The sequence below is a fragment of the Ovis aries genome, chromosome 1 (assembly GCF_016772045.2).
Source record: "Ovis aries strain OAR_USU_Benz2616 breed Rambouillet chromosome 1, ARS-UI_Ramb_v3.0, whole genome shotgun sequence".
Classification (NCBI taxonomy): domain Eukaryota; kingdom Metazoa; phylum Chordata; class Mammalia; order Artiodactyla; family Bovidae; genus Ovis; species Ovis aries.
This window is the reverse complement of record NC_056054.1, coordinates 153,417,901-153,431,017: the sequence shown is the minus strand read 5'-3', so window position 1 is coordinate 153,431,017 and position 13,117 is coordinate 153,417,901.

Below are 13,117 nucleotides of genomic sequence, written 5' to 3'. Positions count from 1 at the left end.
CAGCCTTTTTAAAAATCAACTCCGGTGATGAAATATAAGTCAATTTTCTATACATGTACTAGAGTTAACACAAAGAACTAAAGTTACTCTTTATTTAATTAATTTATTTATTTTTGCTGCCTAAATTAAGGTGTGATAGTTAATTTGTCCCTAGTGATTTCATAATTACATTAAAATTATGCTATAGTATAGATTAACATAGAATCATACAATGCTCCTAATCTTAAGCAAAACTGAAAGCTAATAATACTTATTATCACAGCTGTGGACAAGAATCAGTGTAAAATGCTTGGCTTATGTTTTATAAATGAATTCACTTTGATGATACTGTGTATTTTACTACTACTTTCATTGGGGAAACAAATTTATAATTGGCCATATCTAATCATATCTTGGTATGAAAGACAAACAGACAGGACACTGAAAGATGAACTCCCCAGGTCGGTAGGTGCCCAGTATGCTACTGGAGATCAGTGGAGAAATAACTGAAGAAAGAATGAAGGGATTGAGCCAAAGCAAAATCAACACCCAGTTGTGGATGGAAGCAAGGTTCGATGCCATAAGAGCAATATTGTATAGGAACCTGGACTGTTAGGTCCACGAATCAAGTCAAACTAGAAGTGGTCAAACAGGAAATGACAAGAGTAAACATACACATTCTAGCAATCAGTGAAACTAAGATGGACTGGAATGGGTGAATATAATTCAGATGACCATTATATCCACTACTGTGGGCAGGAATTCCTTAGAAGAAATGGAGTAGCTATCATAGTCAACAAAAGAGTCTGAAATGCAGAACTTGGAGGCAATCTCAAAAATGATAGAGTGATCTCAGTTCATTTCCAAGGCAAACCATTTAATATCATGGTAATCCAAGGCTTTGCCCAGATAAGTAATGCTGAAGAAGCTGAAGTTGAACAGTTCTATGAAGACCTACAAGACCTTCTAGAACTAACACCCAAAAAAGATGTCCTTGTCATTATAGAGGATTGAAATGCAACAGTAGGAAGTCAATAAACACCTGGAGTGACAGGTAAATTTGGCTTGGAGTACAGAATGAAGCAGGACAAAGGCTAATAGAATTCTGCCAAGAGAAATTACTGGTCATAGCAAACACCCTCTTCCAACAACACAAGAGAAGATTCTACATATGGGCATAACCATATGGTTGACACTGAAATCAGATTGATTATATTCTTTGCAGCCAAAGATGGAGATGCTACATACAGTCAGCAAAAATAAGACCAGGAGCTGACTGTGGCTCAACTCCTTATTGCAAACTCAGACTGAAACTGAAGAAAGTGGTGAAAACAATTAGACCATTCAGGTATGACTTAAATCAAATCCCTTACGACTATACAGTGGCAGTGAGAAATAGATTTAAGGGACTAGATATGATAGACAGAGTGCCTGATGAACCATGGAATGAGGTTCATGACATTGTACAGGAGACAGGGATCAAGACCATCCCCAAGAAAAAGAAATGCAAAAAGCAAAATGGCTGTCTGAGGAGGCCTTACAAACAGCTGTGAAAAGAAGAGAAGCAAAAAGCAAAGAAGAAAAGTAAAGATATACCCATTTGAATGCAGAGTTCCAAAGAGTAGCAAGGAGAAATAAGACAACCTTCCTCAGCAATCAATGCAAAGAAATAGAGGAAAACAAGACAATGGGAAAGATTAGAGATCTCTTCAAGAAAATTAGAGACACCAAGGGAACATTTCATGCAAAGATGGGCTCGATAAAGGACAGAAATGGTATGGACCTAACAGAATAAAAATATATTAAGAATAGGTGGCAAGAATACACGCAAGAACTGTACAAGAAAGATCTTCATGACCAAGATAATCACGATGGTGTGATCACTCACCTAGAGCCAGACATCCTGGAAAATGAAGTCAGGTGGGCCTTAGAAAGCATCACTATGAATAAAGCTAGTGGAGGTGATGGAATTCCAGTGGAGCTATTTCAAATCCTGAAAGATGATGCTGTGAAAGTGCTGCACTCAATATGTCAGCAAATTTGGGAAACTCAGCAGTGGCCACAGGACTGGAGAAGGTCAGTTTTCATTCCAATCCCAAAGAAAGGCAATGCCAAAGAATGCTCAAACTACCAAACAATTACACTCATCTCACACGCTAGTAAAGTAATGCTCAAAATTCTCTAAGCCAGGCTTTAGCAATACGTGAACCATGAACTTCCAGATGTTCCAGCTGGTTTTACAAAAGGCAGAGGAACCAGAGATCAAATTGCCAATATCTGCTGGATCATCAAAAAAGCAAGAGAGTTCCAGAAAAACATCTATTTCTGCTTGATTGACTATGCAAAAGCCTTTGACTATGCGGATCACAATAAACTGGAAAATTCTTCAAGAGATGGGAATACCAGACCACCTGATCTGCCTCTTGAGAAACCTATATGCAGGTCAGGAAGCAACAATTAGAATTGGACATGGAACAACAGACTGGTTCCAAATAGGAAAAGGAGTACATCAAGGCTGTATATTGTCACCCTGCTCATTTAACTTATATGCAGAGTACATCATGAGAAATGCCGGGCTGGAGGAAGCACAAGCTGGAATCAAGATTTCTGGGAGAAATATCAATAACCTCAGATATGCAGATGATACCACACTTATAGCAGACAGTGAAGAACTAAAGATCCTCTTGATGAAAGTGAAAGAGGAGAGTGAAAAAGTTGGCATAAAACTCAACATTCAGAAAATGAAGATCATGGCATCCAGTCCCATCACTTCATGGGAAATAGATGGGGAAACAGTAGCTGACTTTATTTTTCTGGGCTTCAAAATCACTGCAAATAATGATTGCAGCCATGAAATTAAAAGACGTTTGCTCCTTGGAAGGAAAGTTATGACCAACCTAGACAGCATATTGAATAGCAGAGATATTACCTTACCGACAAAGTTCCATCTAGTCAAGTTCCATCTATGGTTTTTCCAGTGGTCGTGTATGGATGTGAGAGTTGGACTGTGAAGAAAGCCGAGCACTGAAGAATTGATACTTCTGAACTGTGGTGTTGGAGAAGACTCTTGAGAGTCTCTTGGACTGCAAGGAGATCCAACCAGTTTATCCTACAGGAGATCAGTCCTAGGTGTTCATTGGAAGGACTGATGCTGAAGCTGAAACTCCCATACTTAGGCCACCTGAGAAGAGCTGACTCATTTGAAAAGACCCTGATGCTGTGAAAGATTGAGGGCAGGAGGAGAAGGGGATGACAGAGGATAAGGTGGTTGGATGGCATCACTGACTCAATGGACATGGATTTGGGTGGACTCTGGAGTTGGTGATCAACAGAGAGGCCTGGCATGCTGCGGTTCATGGGGTCTCAAGGAGTTGGACACAACTGAGTGACTGAACTGAAATTGATCATATCTTGAAGAGAAATTATGTAAATATTGAACATGTAAAGGACAAATGACAGTCTTCAACAGAACATGAAATAGCAAGGAAATGCAACTATTTAAATAATTTTTACATCACTGTCTGAAGTCTTTGCCTAATTCGTCAACCATTAAATGTGCTACCCCATACATTTTTTCTTCTCTTCAAGTTTCTGAGAAAAGATTAAACCAGGGTGCTTTTTGGATTAAGTTGAACCTTTTAAAGAAAATTTTGGCTTTATCTTTCTAAATGTAAATTTTAATGTTTATTAATATGACAGAAATATGTTGAATATTAAGATATGAGAATATGGACAGATGATCATTGAGTCAGAATAGGATATCTCTGGCAGACACGCACACACACAGATATCATTCAGTCTTTTTTGCTTTATACTGCTTTATAGGGTGAATAATCCATGTCCAGTAGAAAATAAAGCCAATGCAGTTAATTTAATTTCTTGCTTTTCATATGCTGCCTAAACAGTTGAGGATAGGTATATTGTCTCAAAATATTTACTTTCTGAGAAGGCTGTGAGAATTTGTCATTTAATCAAGTCTTTGAAGGTGCCCTAATAATAAAAAGCCCTGGTGGCTCAGAGGGTAAAGCGTTTACCTGCAATGCAGGAGACCTGGGTTTGATCCCTGGGTCAGGAAGATCCACTGGAGAAGGAAATGGCAATCTACTCCAGTACTCTTGCTTGGAAAATCCCATGGACAGAGAAGCCTAGTAGACCACAGTCCGTGGGATTGGAAAGAATCGGACACGACCGAGCGACTTCAATTCACTTCACTTCACTTTCACTTTTCTTAGAAGTCCCTGAGATTGCTCTGCTGATCCCAGGAAAATAATTTAACATTCCACAATATTTTTAAAAATCCAGTAAGTGAGTTGGAACAGAAAAATCAAATCTTATGAAGCTCATTATTTATGATAAGATTATTAATGTAAAATAGTTACTGTGTTATATTACTTTTGTCCTTTTGTATTCTGAGTTATATTCCTACAGAAAAAAGGTGATTTTTAGGTATTCTGGGAATACATTACTTTTACTAGAATATACTTTAGAAAATGTTTCTTAATCACTGGAATTTCTATATGTATATAATTAACAAATAGAACAGACTCTCATTCCTCAAATAATCATGTTCAATGTTGAAACAAATCCCCCACCCAATAATGTATGACAAAATGGTAGTAGGTATGTGAAAGTATAACAAGATAATCATATGCATATTCCAGATAAAGATAAAGGGCACCTAGGCATGATTCAGAGAAGAACATGAATATCAGAGTGATAGAGTAAGGAAGTGGTGGCAGAGTTGTCATATGAGTCAGAACAAAATGCGTTGGTTAAGTTGAGTGTAAGTGTAAAAAAAATTGGGGAGGGGGGAGTAGAAATTGAAAAAAATAAGATGGATAAGGTACAAGGGTATTACTATTAAAAATACATTCAAGGCATCTTTTAAACCTCTTTTACCTAGTTATAGGATTTCTTATCCCTGGGCATGGGCTAATATAGGGAAAAGAATACTTTTTCTTCCAGCCTATTTCATTCTATTGCTAAACATAGTATCCTTGTTAAAGTGTGGAAGTTCTAAAGTGTAGCTACTGTATAAATTTTAAACAGGTAATAAATATTAATTGATGTGAAACATTTTATACAACGATCATCTGAACATTTCAAAATATTTTACAAATTGTTCTTACAAAGCCCCTTTAATTAATATTGGTGCCAGGGATGATCAGACTGAACATTTATTGAGGGGCATCAGTATGAGACATTTCATAGACATTGATTTGATCTAATAAAGCAGACAAGGCATAAAAGTATGAAAATAGGTGACTTACCCAAAATGGATTTATCTGGCATTCACTTCATTTTATATTGAGGATTATGAACTCTCTCCAAGGACTTTGAGGTTCAGGGGGTGAAACTGCCTTGATTAAATAAAAATGCATGTTAAAAATAGATTTTAAAGAAGAAACCAAAGTGTCTGACAGGAGTAAGCTTTAAGAAGTCAAAAAGATTGTATGGAGTCATACCTGAGGGAGACATCAAAAAAAATGATTAAGATCTTCCTAGAAAGTACTAATAATCCAAAAGAATGAATAGTTTCTCCCTCTCTACTTCTCTCCCTCGACAAGGTCTTCAGACTTTCAGATCCCAGTAAAGTTATCTTATAAATCAGGAGATATGGTAGCTTTTTTTTTTTTTTTTTTCACTCTGTAACTAAAATTCTACCCTATTCTACCCACTGAAGCTTAGTGGATAATAGAGTGTGTGATTATCGCTCTGTAAAAGTTATGCCAAGACTTGGAAGTCAAATTGAAGAGTCTTGTTTGTAGATGTTGCTCGCTTTTGAAAAATTGTATAGCTGACATTGCTATTTTTAAAACATGTAGTCATATTTAAAAAATTATCTTGGCCTTTGTCCAGTTCCACATACCTTTGATTATGAAACTCAAGGATTAATTTAGTATAGGCAGTCCCAAACTCACTAAAGTTCTGAGCATCAAAATTTTTGATAAAAGCCAGTTGTTTGAAACACACAAAGAAAACATTTTGCTGAGGAAATTATATATATTGCTTCATATCTCTCAGAATAAAGCACAAGAAATCCTTTCAGTTTATAATGCCACTAAAATAGAGTGAGCTACCATTTAAAACTTAGTCACAATTTGAATGTTGGTCTCTATGCAAAATCATGCCCAGTTTTTTTCAGCTTGAGACAACATTATGAACGATATTTCCCTTTCTTTTCCATATTTCTCTTTTTGAGTATACTTTAGGAAAAAAAGAGTTTCCTTGAAGCTCCTAAAATGCAGAGTCGGATCTACTTCCAGAAATTTTGAAAAGGAAAAGGGGTTTTTGATAGCCCATATGGAAAGTTCAATCCCCAGTTAAAGTGCCGTTTCAGTTCAGTTCAGTTCAGTCGCTCAATCTTGTCCGACTCTTTGCGATCCCATGAATTTCAGGATGCCAGGCCTCCCTGTCCATCATCAACTCCTGGGGTTCACCCAAACTCATGTTCATCGAGTTGGTGATGCCATCCATCCATCTCATCCTCTGTCGTCCCTTTCTCTTCCTGCCCCCAATCCCTCCTAGCATCAGTCTTTTCCAAGGGAGCCAACTTTTCGCATGAAGTGGCCAAAGTATTGGAGTTTCAGCTTTAGCAGAACATATTCATTAATTGCGTATTAGTGACCTGTGGATGGATTACTCATAGTAAAGTAAACATCTGATATGTGCACAGAATAGTGTGAAGGTGATGCATATATTCATATGCTTTTTATTTAGGAAAGTATGTGTCTTGATTTCATTGATTTCTTATATGTGAATTTTAGATGTGTTAAATATCTGTTAACATTTATTTAGTGTGCTGCTGTTGAATAGAAATCAGTGGGTAATATGGTGAATTAAAAAAAGAAAAATAAATAATTAGACCTAATTCCTGTCCAAAGGCAGATGCCACATATACATTTAATGATAAAAGATCTTTAATTTTAAGTATTAATGTATTTGGCATTATAAGTTATAAAGATTCCAAGCAAGAAGGTATTACTTTTATTTGAAATGATCAGAGAAGAACACATGGAGAAGGTCAAAGTGCAATTGATATTATTTAGGAAAATATAAGTTGCAGTAGATATATTTTGAATTTAGTTTTGATTTTTAAAAGTTATTCAAAAAATGAGAGAAGAGTAGATTAAAATAATTCAGAAAAGAACAGGAAGGAGCATTTTGAATTTTCTTTATTTTCTATTCTTTAGCCTTAGATAATTAAAAATATTCAAAAGAGAATTCTCCAAATTTTACCATAGTAATTTAACATTCTGAATACAAATATGCTGAGTCAGTATCACAGTTTTTTAATTAACTGTAACAACTCATTGGATTTTCTTTTCAAATAAGTGAGAATAGTTATTTAGCCTGTTTCTGATAGTGTGTGATTGATATAAAAATGTAAAGAGCCAAGTTATTCTTCTGATTTATTAGTTACGAAATAGACCTATTTAGTCTATAGGGTCGCAAAGAGTGGACACAACTGAAGCAGCTTAGCATGCACACACAAGAGTATTTAAAGAATTTAGCTGAAAGTAAAAGTGGAAAACTTAGACTCACATCTTTCTAAATTCCATATATATACATTAAGAACTGACTTGGCTATTATAAAGTGCTGTGATTAAACATTGGGGTACACGTGTCTCTTTCAATGATTGGCATTGCTGGGTCATCTATTTCAGGAATACACTGTGGCTGTACTAGAAACAGTGTAAGTTATCTCCAGCATTTATTGCTTGTAGACTTTGAGATGGTAGTGGTTTTGATTTATATTTCTCTGATAATGAGTGATTTTGAGCATCTTTTCATATGTTTGTATATTTTAATATTCTGAAGATAGTTTCCTTCATTGTGCAGATTTTGTTTTATAGCACTTATGTCAGAGAGTGGACTGGTCTTATGTTTTAGATCTTTAATCTCCATAGCGTGATTTTAAGTATTGATCTATAAGTACCATACTGTCTTGATGACTGTAGCTTTCTCAAGAATTCCCACTAAAACCACGAAATAGTGAGAGTTTTACTTCTTCTTTTTCAATTTGAATTCCATTTATTTCTTTTTCTTCTCTGACTGCTGTGGCTAAAACTTCCAAAACTATGTTGAATAGTAGTGGTGAGAGTGGACACCCTTATCTTGTTCCTGACTTTAGGGAAATGCTTTCAATTTTTACCATTGAGAATAATGTTTGCTGTGGGTTTATCATATATGGCTTTTATTATGAAGAGGTATGTTCCTTCTATGTCTGCTCTCTGGAGGGTTTTTATCATAAATGGATGTTGAATTTTGTCAAAGGCTTTCTCTGAATCTATTGAGATAATCATATGGCTTTTATCTTTCAATTTGTTAATGTGGTGTATCATATTGATTTGTGGATATTAAAGAATCCTTGCATCCTTGGGATAAAGCCCACTTGGTCATGATGTATGATCTTTTTAACATGTTGTTGGATTCTATTTGCTAGAATTTTGTTAAGGATTTTTCCATCTATGTTCATCAGTGAAACTGACTGTAGTTTTCTTTCTTTCTTTCTTTCTTTTCTTTCTTTTTTTTTTTTTTTGTGGCATCTTTGTCTGATTTTGGTATTAGGGTAATGGTGGCCTCATAGAATGAGTTTGGAAGTTTACCTTCCTCTGAAATTTTCTGGAAAAGTTTCAGTAGAATAGGTGTTAGCTCTTCTCTAAATTTTTGGTAGAATTCAGCTGTGAAGCCGTCTGGTCCTGGGCTTTTGTTTGCTGGAAGATTTCTTACTATAGTTTCGATTTCCATGCTTGTGATGTGTCTGTTAAGATTTTCTATTTCTTCCCGGATCAGTTGTGGAAAGTTATACTTTTCTAAGAATTTGTCAATTTCTTCCAAGTTGTCCATTTTATTGGCATAGAGTTGCCAATAGTAGTCTCTTATGATCCTTTGTATTTCTGTGTTGTCTGTTGTGATCTCTCCATTTTCATTTCTAATTTTGTTGATTTGATTATTCTCCCTTTGTTTCTTGATGAGTCTGGCTAATGGTTTGTCAGTTTTATTTATCTTTTCAAAGAACCAGCTTTTAGCTTTGTTGATTTTTGCTATGGTCCCTTTTGTTTCTTTTGTATTTATTCTGCCCTAATTTTTAAGATTTCTTTCCTTCTACTAACTGTGGAGTTCTTCATTTCTTCCTTTTCTAGTTGCTTTAGGTGTAGAGTTAGGTTATTTATTTGACTTTTTTTTTTTTGTTTGTTTGTTTCTTGAGGTAAGCCTGTATTGCTATGAATCTTCCCCTTAGCATTTCTTTTACAGTGTCCCACAGGTTTGGGGTTGTTGTGTTTTCATTTTCATTCATTTCTATGCATATTTTGATTTCTTTTTCTATTTCTTCTGTGATTTGTTGGTTATTCAGAAGCATGTTGTTTAGCCTCCATATGTTGGCACTTTTTACAGGTTTTTTTTTTTTTTTCCCTCCTGTAATTGATATCTAATCTTACTGTGTTGTGGTCAGGAAAGACACTTGGAATGATTTCAATTTTTTTGAATTTACCAAGGCTAGATATATGGCTCAAGATGCGGTCTATCCTGGAGAAGGTTCCATGTGCAATTGAGAAAAAGGTAAAATTCACTGTTTTGGGGTGAAATGTCCTATAGATATCAATTAGGTCTAACTGGTACATTGTATCATTTAACGTTTGGGTTTTCTTGTTAACTTTCTGTTTAGTTGATCTATCCATAGGTGTGACTAGGGTATTAAAGTTTCCCACTATATTTGTGTTATTGTTAATTTCCCCTTTACTTGTTAGCATTTGCCTTACATATTGCAGTGCTCCTATGCTGGGTGCATATATGTTTATAATTGTTATATCTTCTTCTTGGATTGATCCTCTGATCATTACATAATGTCCTTCTTTGTCTCTTTTCACAGCCTTTATTTTAAAGTCTATTTTATCTAATATGAGTATGGCTACTCCTGCTTTCTTTTGGTCTCCATTTGTGTGAAATATCTTTTCCAGCCCTTCACTTTCAGTCTGTATGTGTCCCTTGTTTTTAGGTGAGTCTCTTGTAGACAACATAGATAGGAGCCTTGTTTTTGTATCCATTCAGCCAAGCTTTGTCATTTGGTTGGGGCATTCAACCCATTTACATTTAAGGTAATTATTGATAAGTATGAGCCCATTGTCTTTTACTTTGTTGTTTTGGGTTCGAGTTTATACACCCTTTCTGTATTTCCTAGCTAGAGAAGATCCTTTAGCATTTGTTGGAGAGCTGGTTTGGTGGTGCTGAATTCTCTCAGCTTTTGCTTGTCTGTAAAGCTTTTGATTTCTCCTTCATATTTGAATGAGACCCTTGCTGGGTACAGTAATCTGGGTTGTAGGTTTTCTCTTTCATCACTTTAAGTATGTCCTGCCATTCCCTCCTGGCCTGAAGAGTTTCTATTGAAAGATAACTGTTATCCTTATAGGAATCCCCTTGTATGTTATTTGTTGTTTTTTCCTTGCTGCTCTTAATATTTGATCTTTGTGTTTGATCTTTGTTAATTTGATTAATATGTGTCTTGGGTTGTTTCACATTGAGTTTACCCTGTTTGGGATTCTCTAGATTTCTTGGACTTGGGTGACTATTTCCTTCCCATTTTAGGGAAGTTTTCAGCTATTATCTCCTCAAGTATTTTCTCATGGTCTTTCTTTTTGTCTTCTTCTGGGACTCCTATGATTCGAATGTTGGGGTATTTAACATTGCCCCAGAGGCCTCTGAAATTGTCCTCATTTCTTTTAATTCTTTTTTCTTTTTTTCCTCCTGTTTCATTTATTTCTACCATTCTATCTTCTATCTCACTAATCCTATCTTCTGCCTCCATTATTCTAATGTTGGTTCCCTCCAGAGTGTTTTTGATCTCAGTTATTACATTATTCATTATTGATGGACTCTTTTTTTTTATTTCTTCTAGGTTCTTGTTAAACATTTCTTGCATCTTCTCAATCCTTGTCTCCAGGCTATTTATCTGTAACTCCATTTTGTTTTCAAGATTCTGGATCATTTTTCCTATCATTATTCTGAATTCTTTTCCAGGTAGACTCCCTATCTCTTCCTCTTTGTTTGGTTTGGTGGGCATTTTCTTTATCATGTTTCTTTACCTGCTAAGTATTTGTCTGCCTTTACATCTTGTTTAGATTGCTGTGTTTGGGGTGGCCTTTCTGTATTTTGGCAGTTTTTGGTTCCTTTTTTTTTTTTTTTTTTTTGTGGAGATTCCTCCCTGTGGGTGGGGTTGAACAAGTGGCTTGTCAAGGTTTCCTGGTTAGGGAAGCTTCTGTTGGTGTTCTGGCGGGTGGAGCTCAATTCTTCTCTCTGGAGTGCAATGAAGTGTCCAGTACTGAGTTTTGAGATGTGTATGGGTTTGCTGTGACTTGGGGCAATCTGTATATTGAAACTCAGGGCTATGTTCCTGCATTGCTGGAGAATTTGCATGGTATGTCTTGCTCTGGAACTTGTTGACTCTTGGATGGTGCTTGGTTTCAGTGTAGGTATGGGTTTTAAATGAGCTCTTATCAATTAATGTTTCCTGGAGTCAGGAGTTCTCTGGTGTTGTCAGGTTTTGGACCTAAGCCTCCTGCTTCTGATTTTCAGTCTTATTCTTACAGTAGTCTTAAGACTTCTCCATACATATAGCACCAATGCTGAAACATCTAGGTTAATTGTGAAAAGATTCTCCACAGTGAGGGACACCCAGAGAGGTTCATAGAGTTACATGGAGAAGAGGGGGGAGGGAGATAGTGGTGACCAGGAGGAGAAGAGGGGGAATCGGAAGAGAGGAGAGTAGCCAGTAATCAATTCACTATGTGCTCTCCACAGTCTGGAACCCTCAGAGAGGGTTCATGGAGTTACATAGAGAATAGAAGAGGGAGGGGACCAGGAGACCAGAAGGAGATAGAGGTGACCAGGAGGAGAAAAGGGGGAATCAAAAGAAGAGAGATATAGCCAGTAATCAGTTCCCTAAGTGTTCTGAAGGAGATCAACCCTGGGATTTCTTTGGAAGGAATGATGCTGAAGCTGAAGCTCCAGTACTTTGGCCACCTCATGTGAAGAGCTGACTCATTGGAAAAGACTCTGATGCTGGGAGGGATTGGGGGCAGGAGGAGAAGGGGACGACCAAGGATGAGATGGCTGGATGGCATCACAGACTCGATGGACTTGAGTCTGAGTGACCTCCAGGAGATGGTGATGGACAGGGAGGCCTGGCGTTCTGCGATTCATGGGGTCGCAAAGAGTCAGACACGACTGAGCGACTGAACTGAAGTGTTCTCCACAGCCTGGGACATACACAGAGTTGAGTAGGGAAGAGAAGGGGGAGGGGGGAGATAGAGGTGATCTGGGAGAGAAAAAGGAGAGTCAAAAGGGGGAGAGAGTAATCAAGCCAGTAATCACACTCCTAAGTAAAAATGGGTACTGAAGATTGCATTCTTAAAGATACAAAATTGATAATAAATACCAAAAAGCAAAGATTAAAAATCTAGAGTCGTTTAGACTCTCAAAAACAAACAGACAAAAAAAAAGCAAAATCACAAAAATTATAAAAAATATATATGAAGTTTGCTTTAAAAATAGGGTCTTTTTTTTTTTGCTCGGTAATAGGTTATAAAATGAAAATTAAAGGATTAATAGAGTACTTAAAATTTTAAAAAGTTCAAAAAATGATAATAGTAAAAATATATCTAGGAATTTATCTGAAGCTGTTGCGAGCAGTGTGGGGTCAATTCAGTTTCAGTTAGTTCCTTGTTCCTTCTCATATTTCTCAAGATCTATAGGCCCCTTCCAATATAGTTGGTGCTAATTACCATATTTTAATCTGTTGCACCTGTCACTTCCAAAGTGGTTCCCTTTGTTTATTTTGGCTTCTTCTGTTTGCAGGTCTCTTCAGTGTCTAATTTCCACCCTGACACAAGGGGGGTGAAAGTGGTCACTTATTTAGGCTCCCTTGTTCAGTCGTGTTGTGAGGAGGGAGGAACACTGCAAATAAATATCACTGGCATGTGTGGGGAGTGCTCACAGTGTCTGCGCCACACTGGGTTTGCCCCCACTCATGATGTGTGTGCTTTCCCAGTCTACACTGCTCAGTCTCCAGGTTGCTCTGCAGGGAAACTGTCTAAAGCAGACCCTGGGTTGTGTGTACTTCCAAGGTCAAAGCCACTCA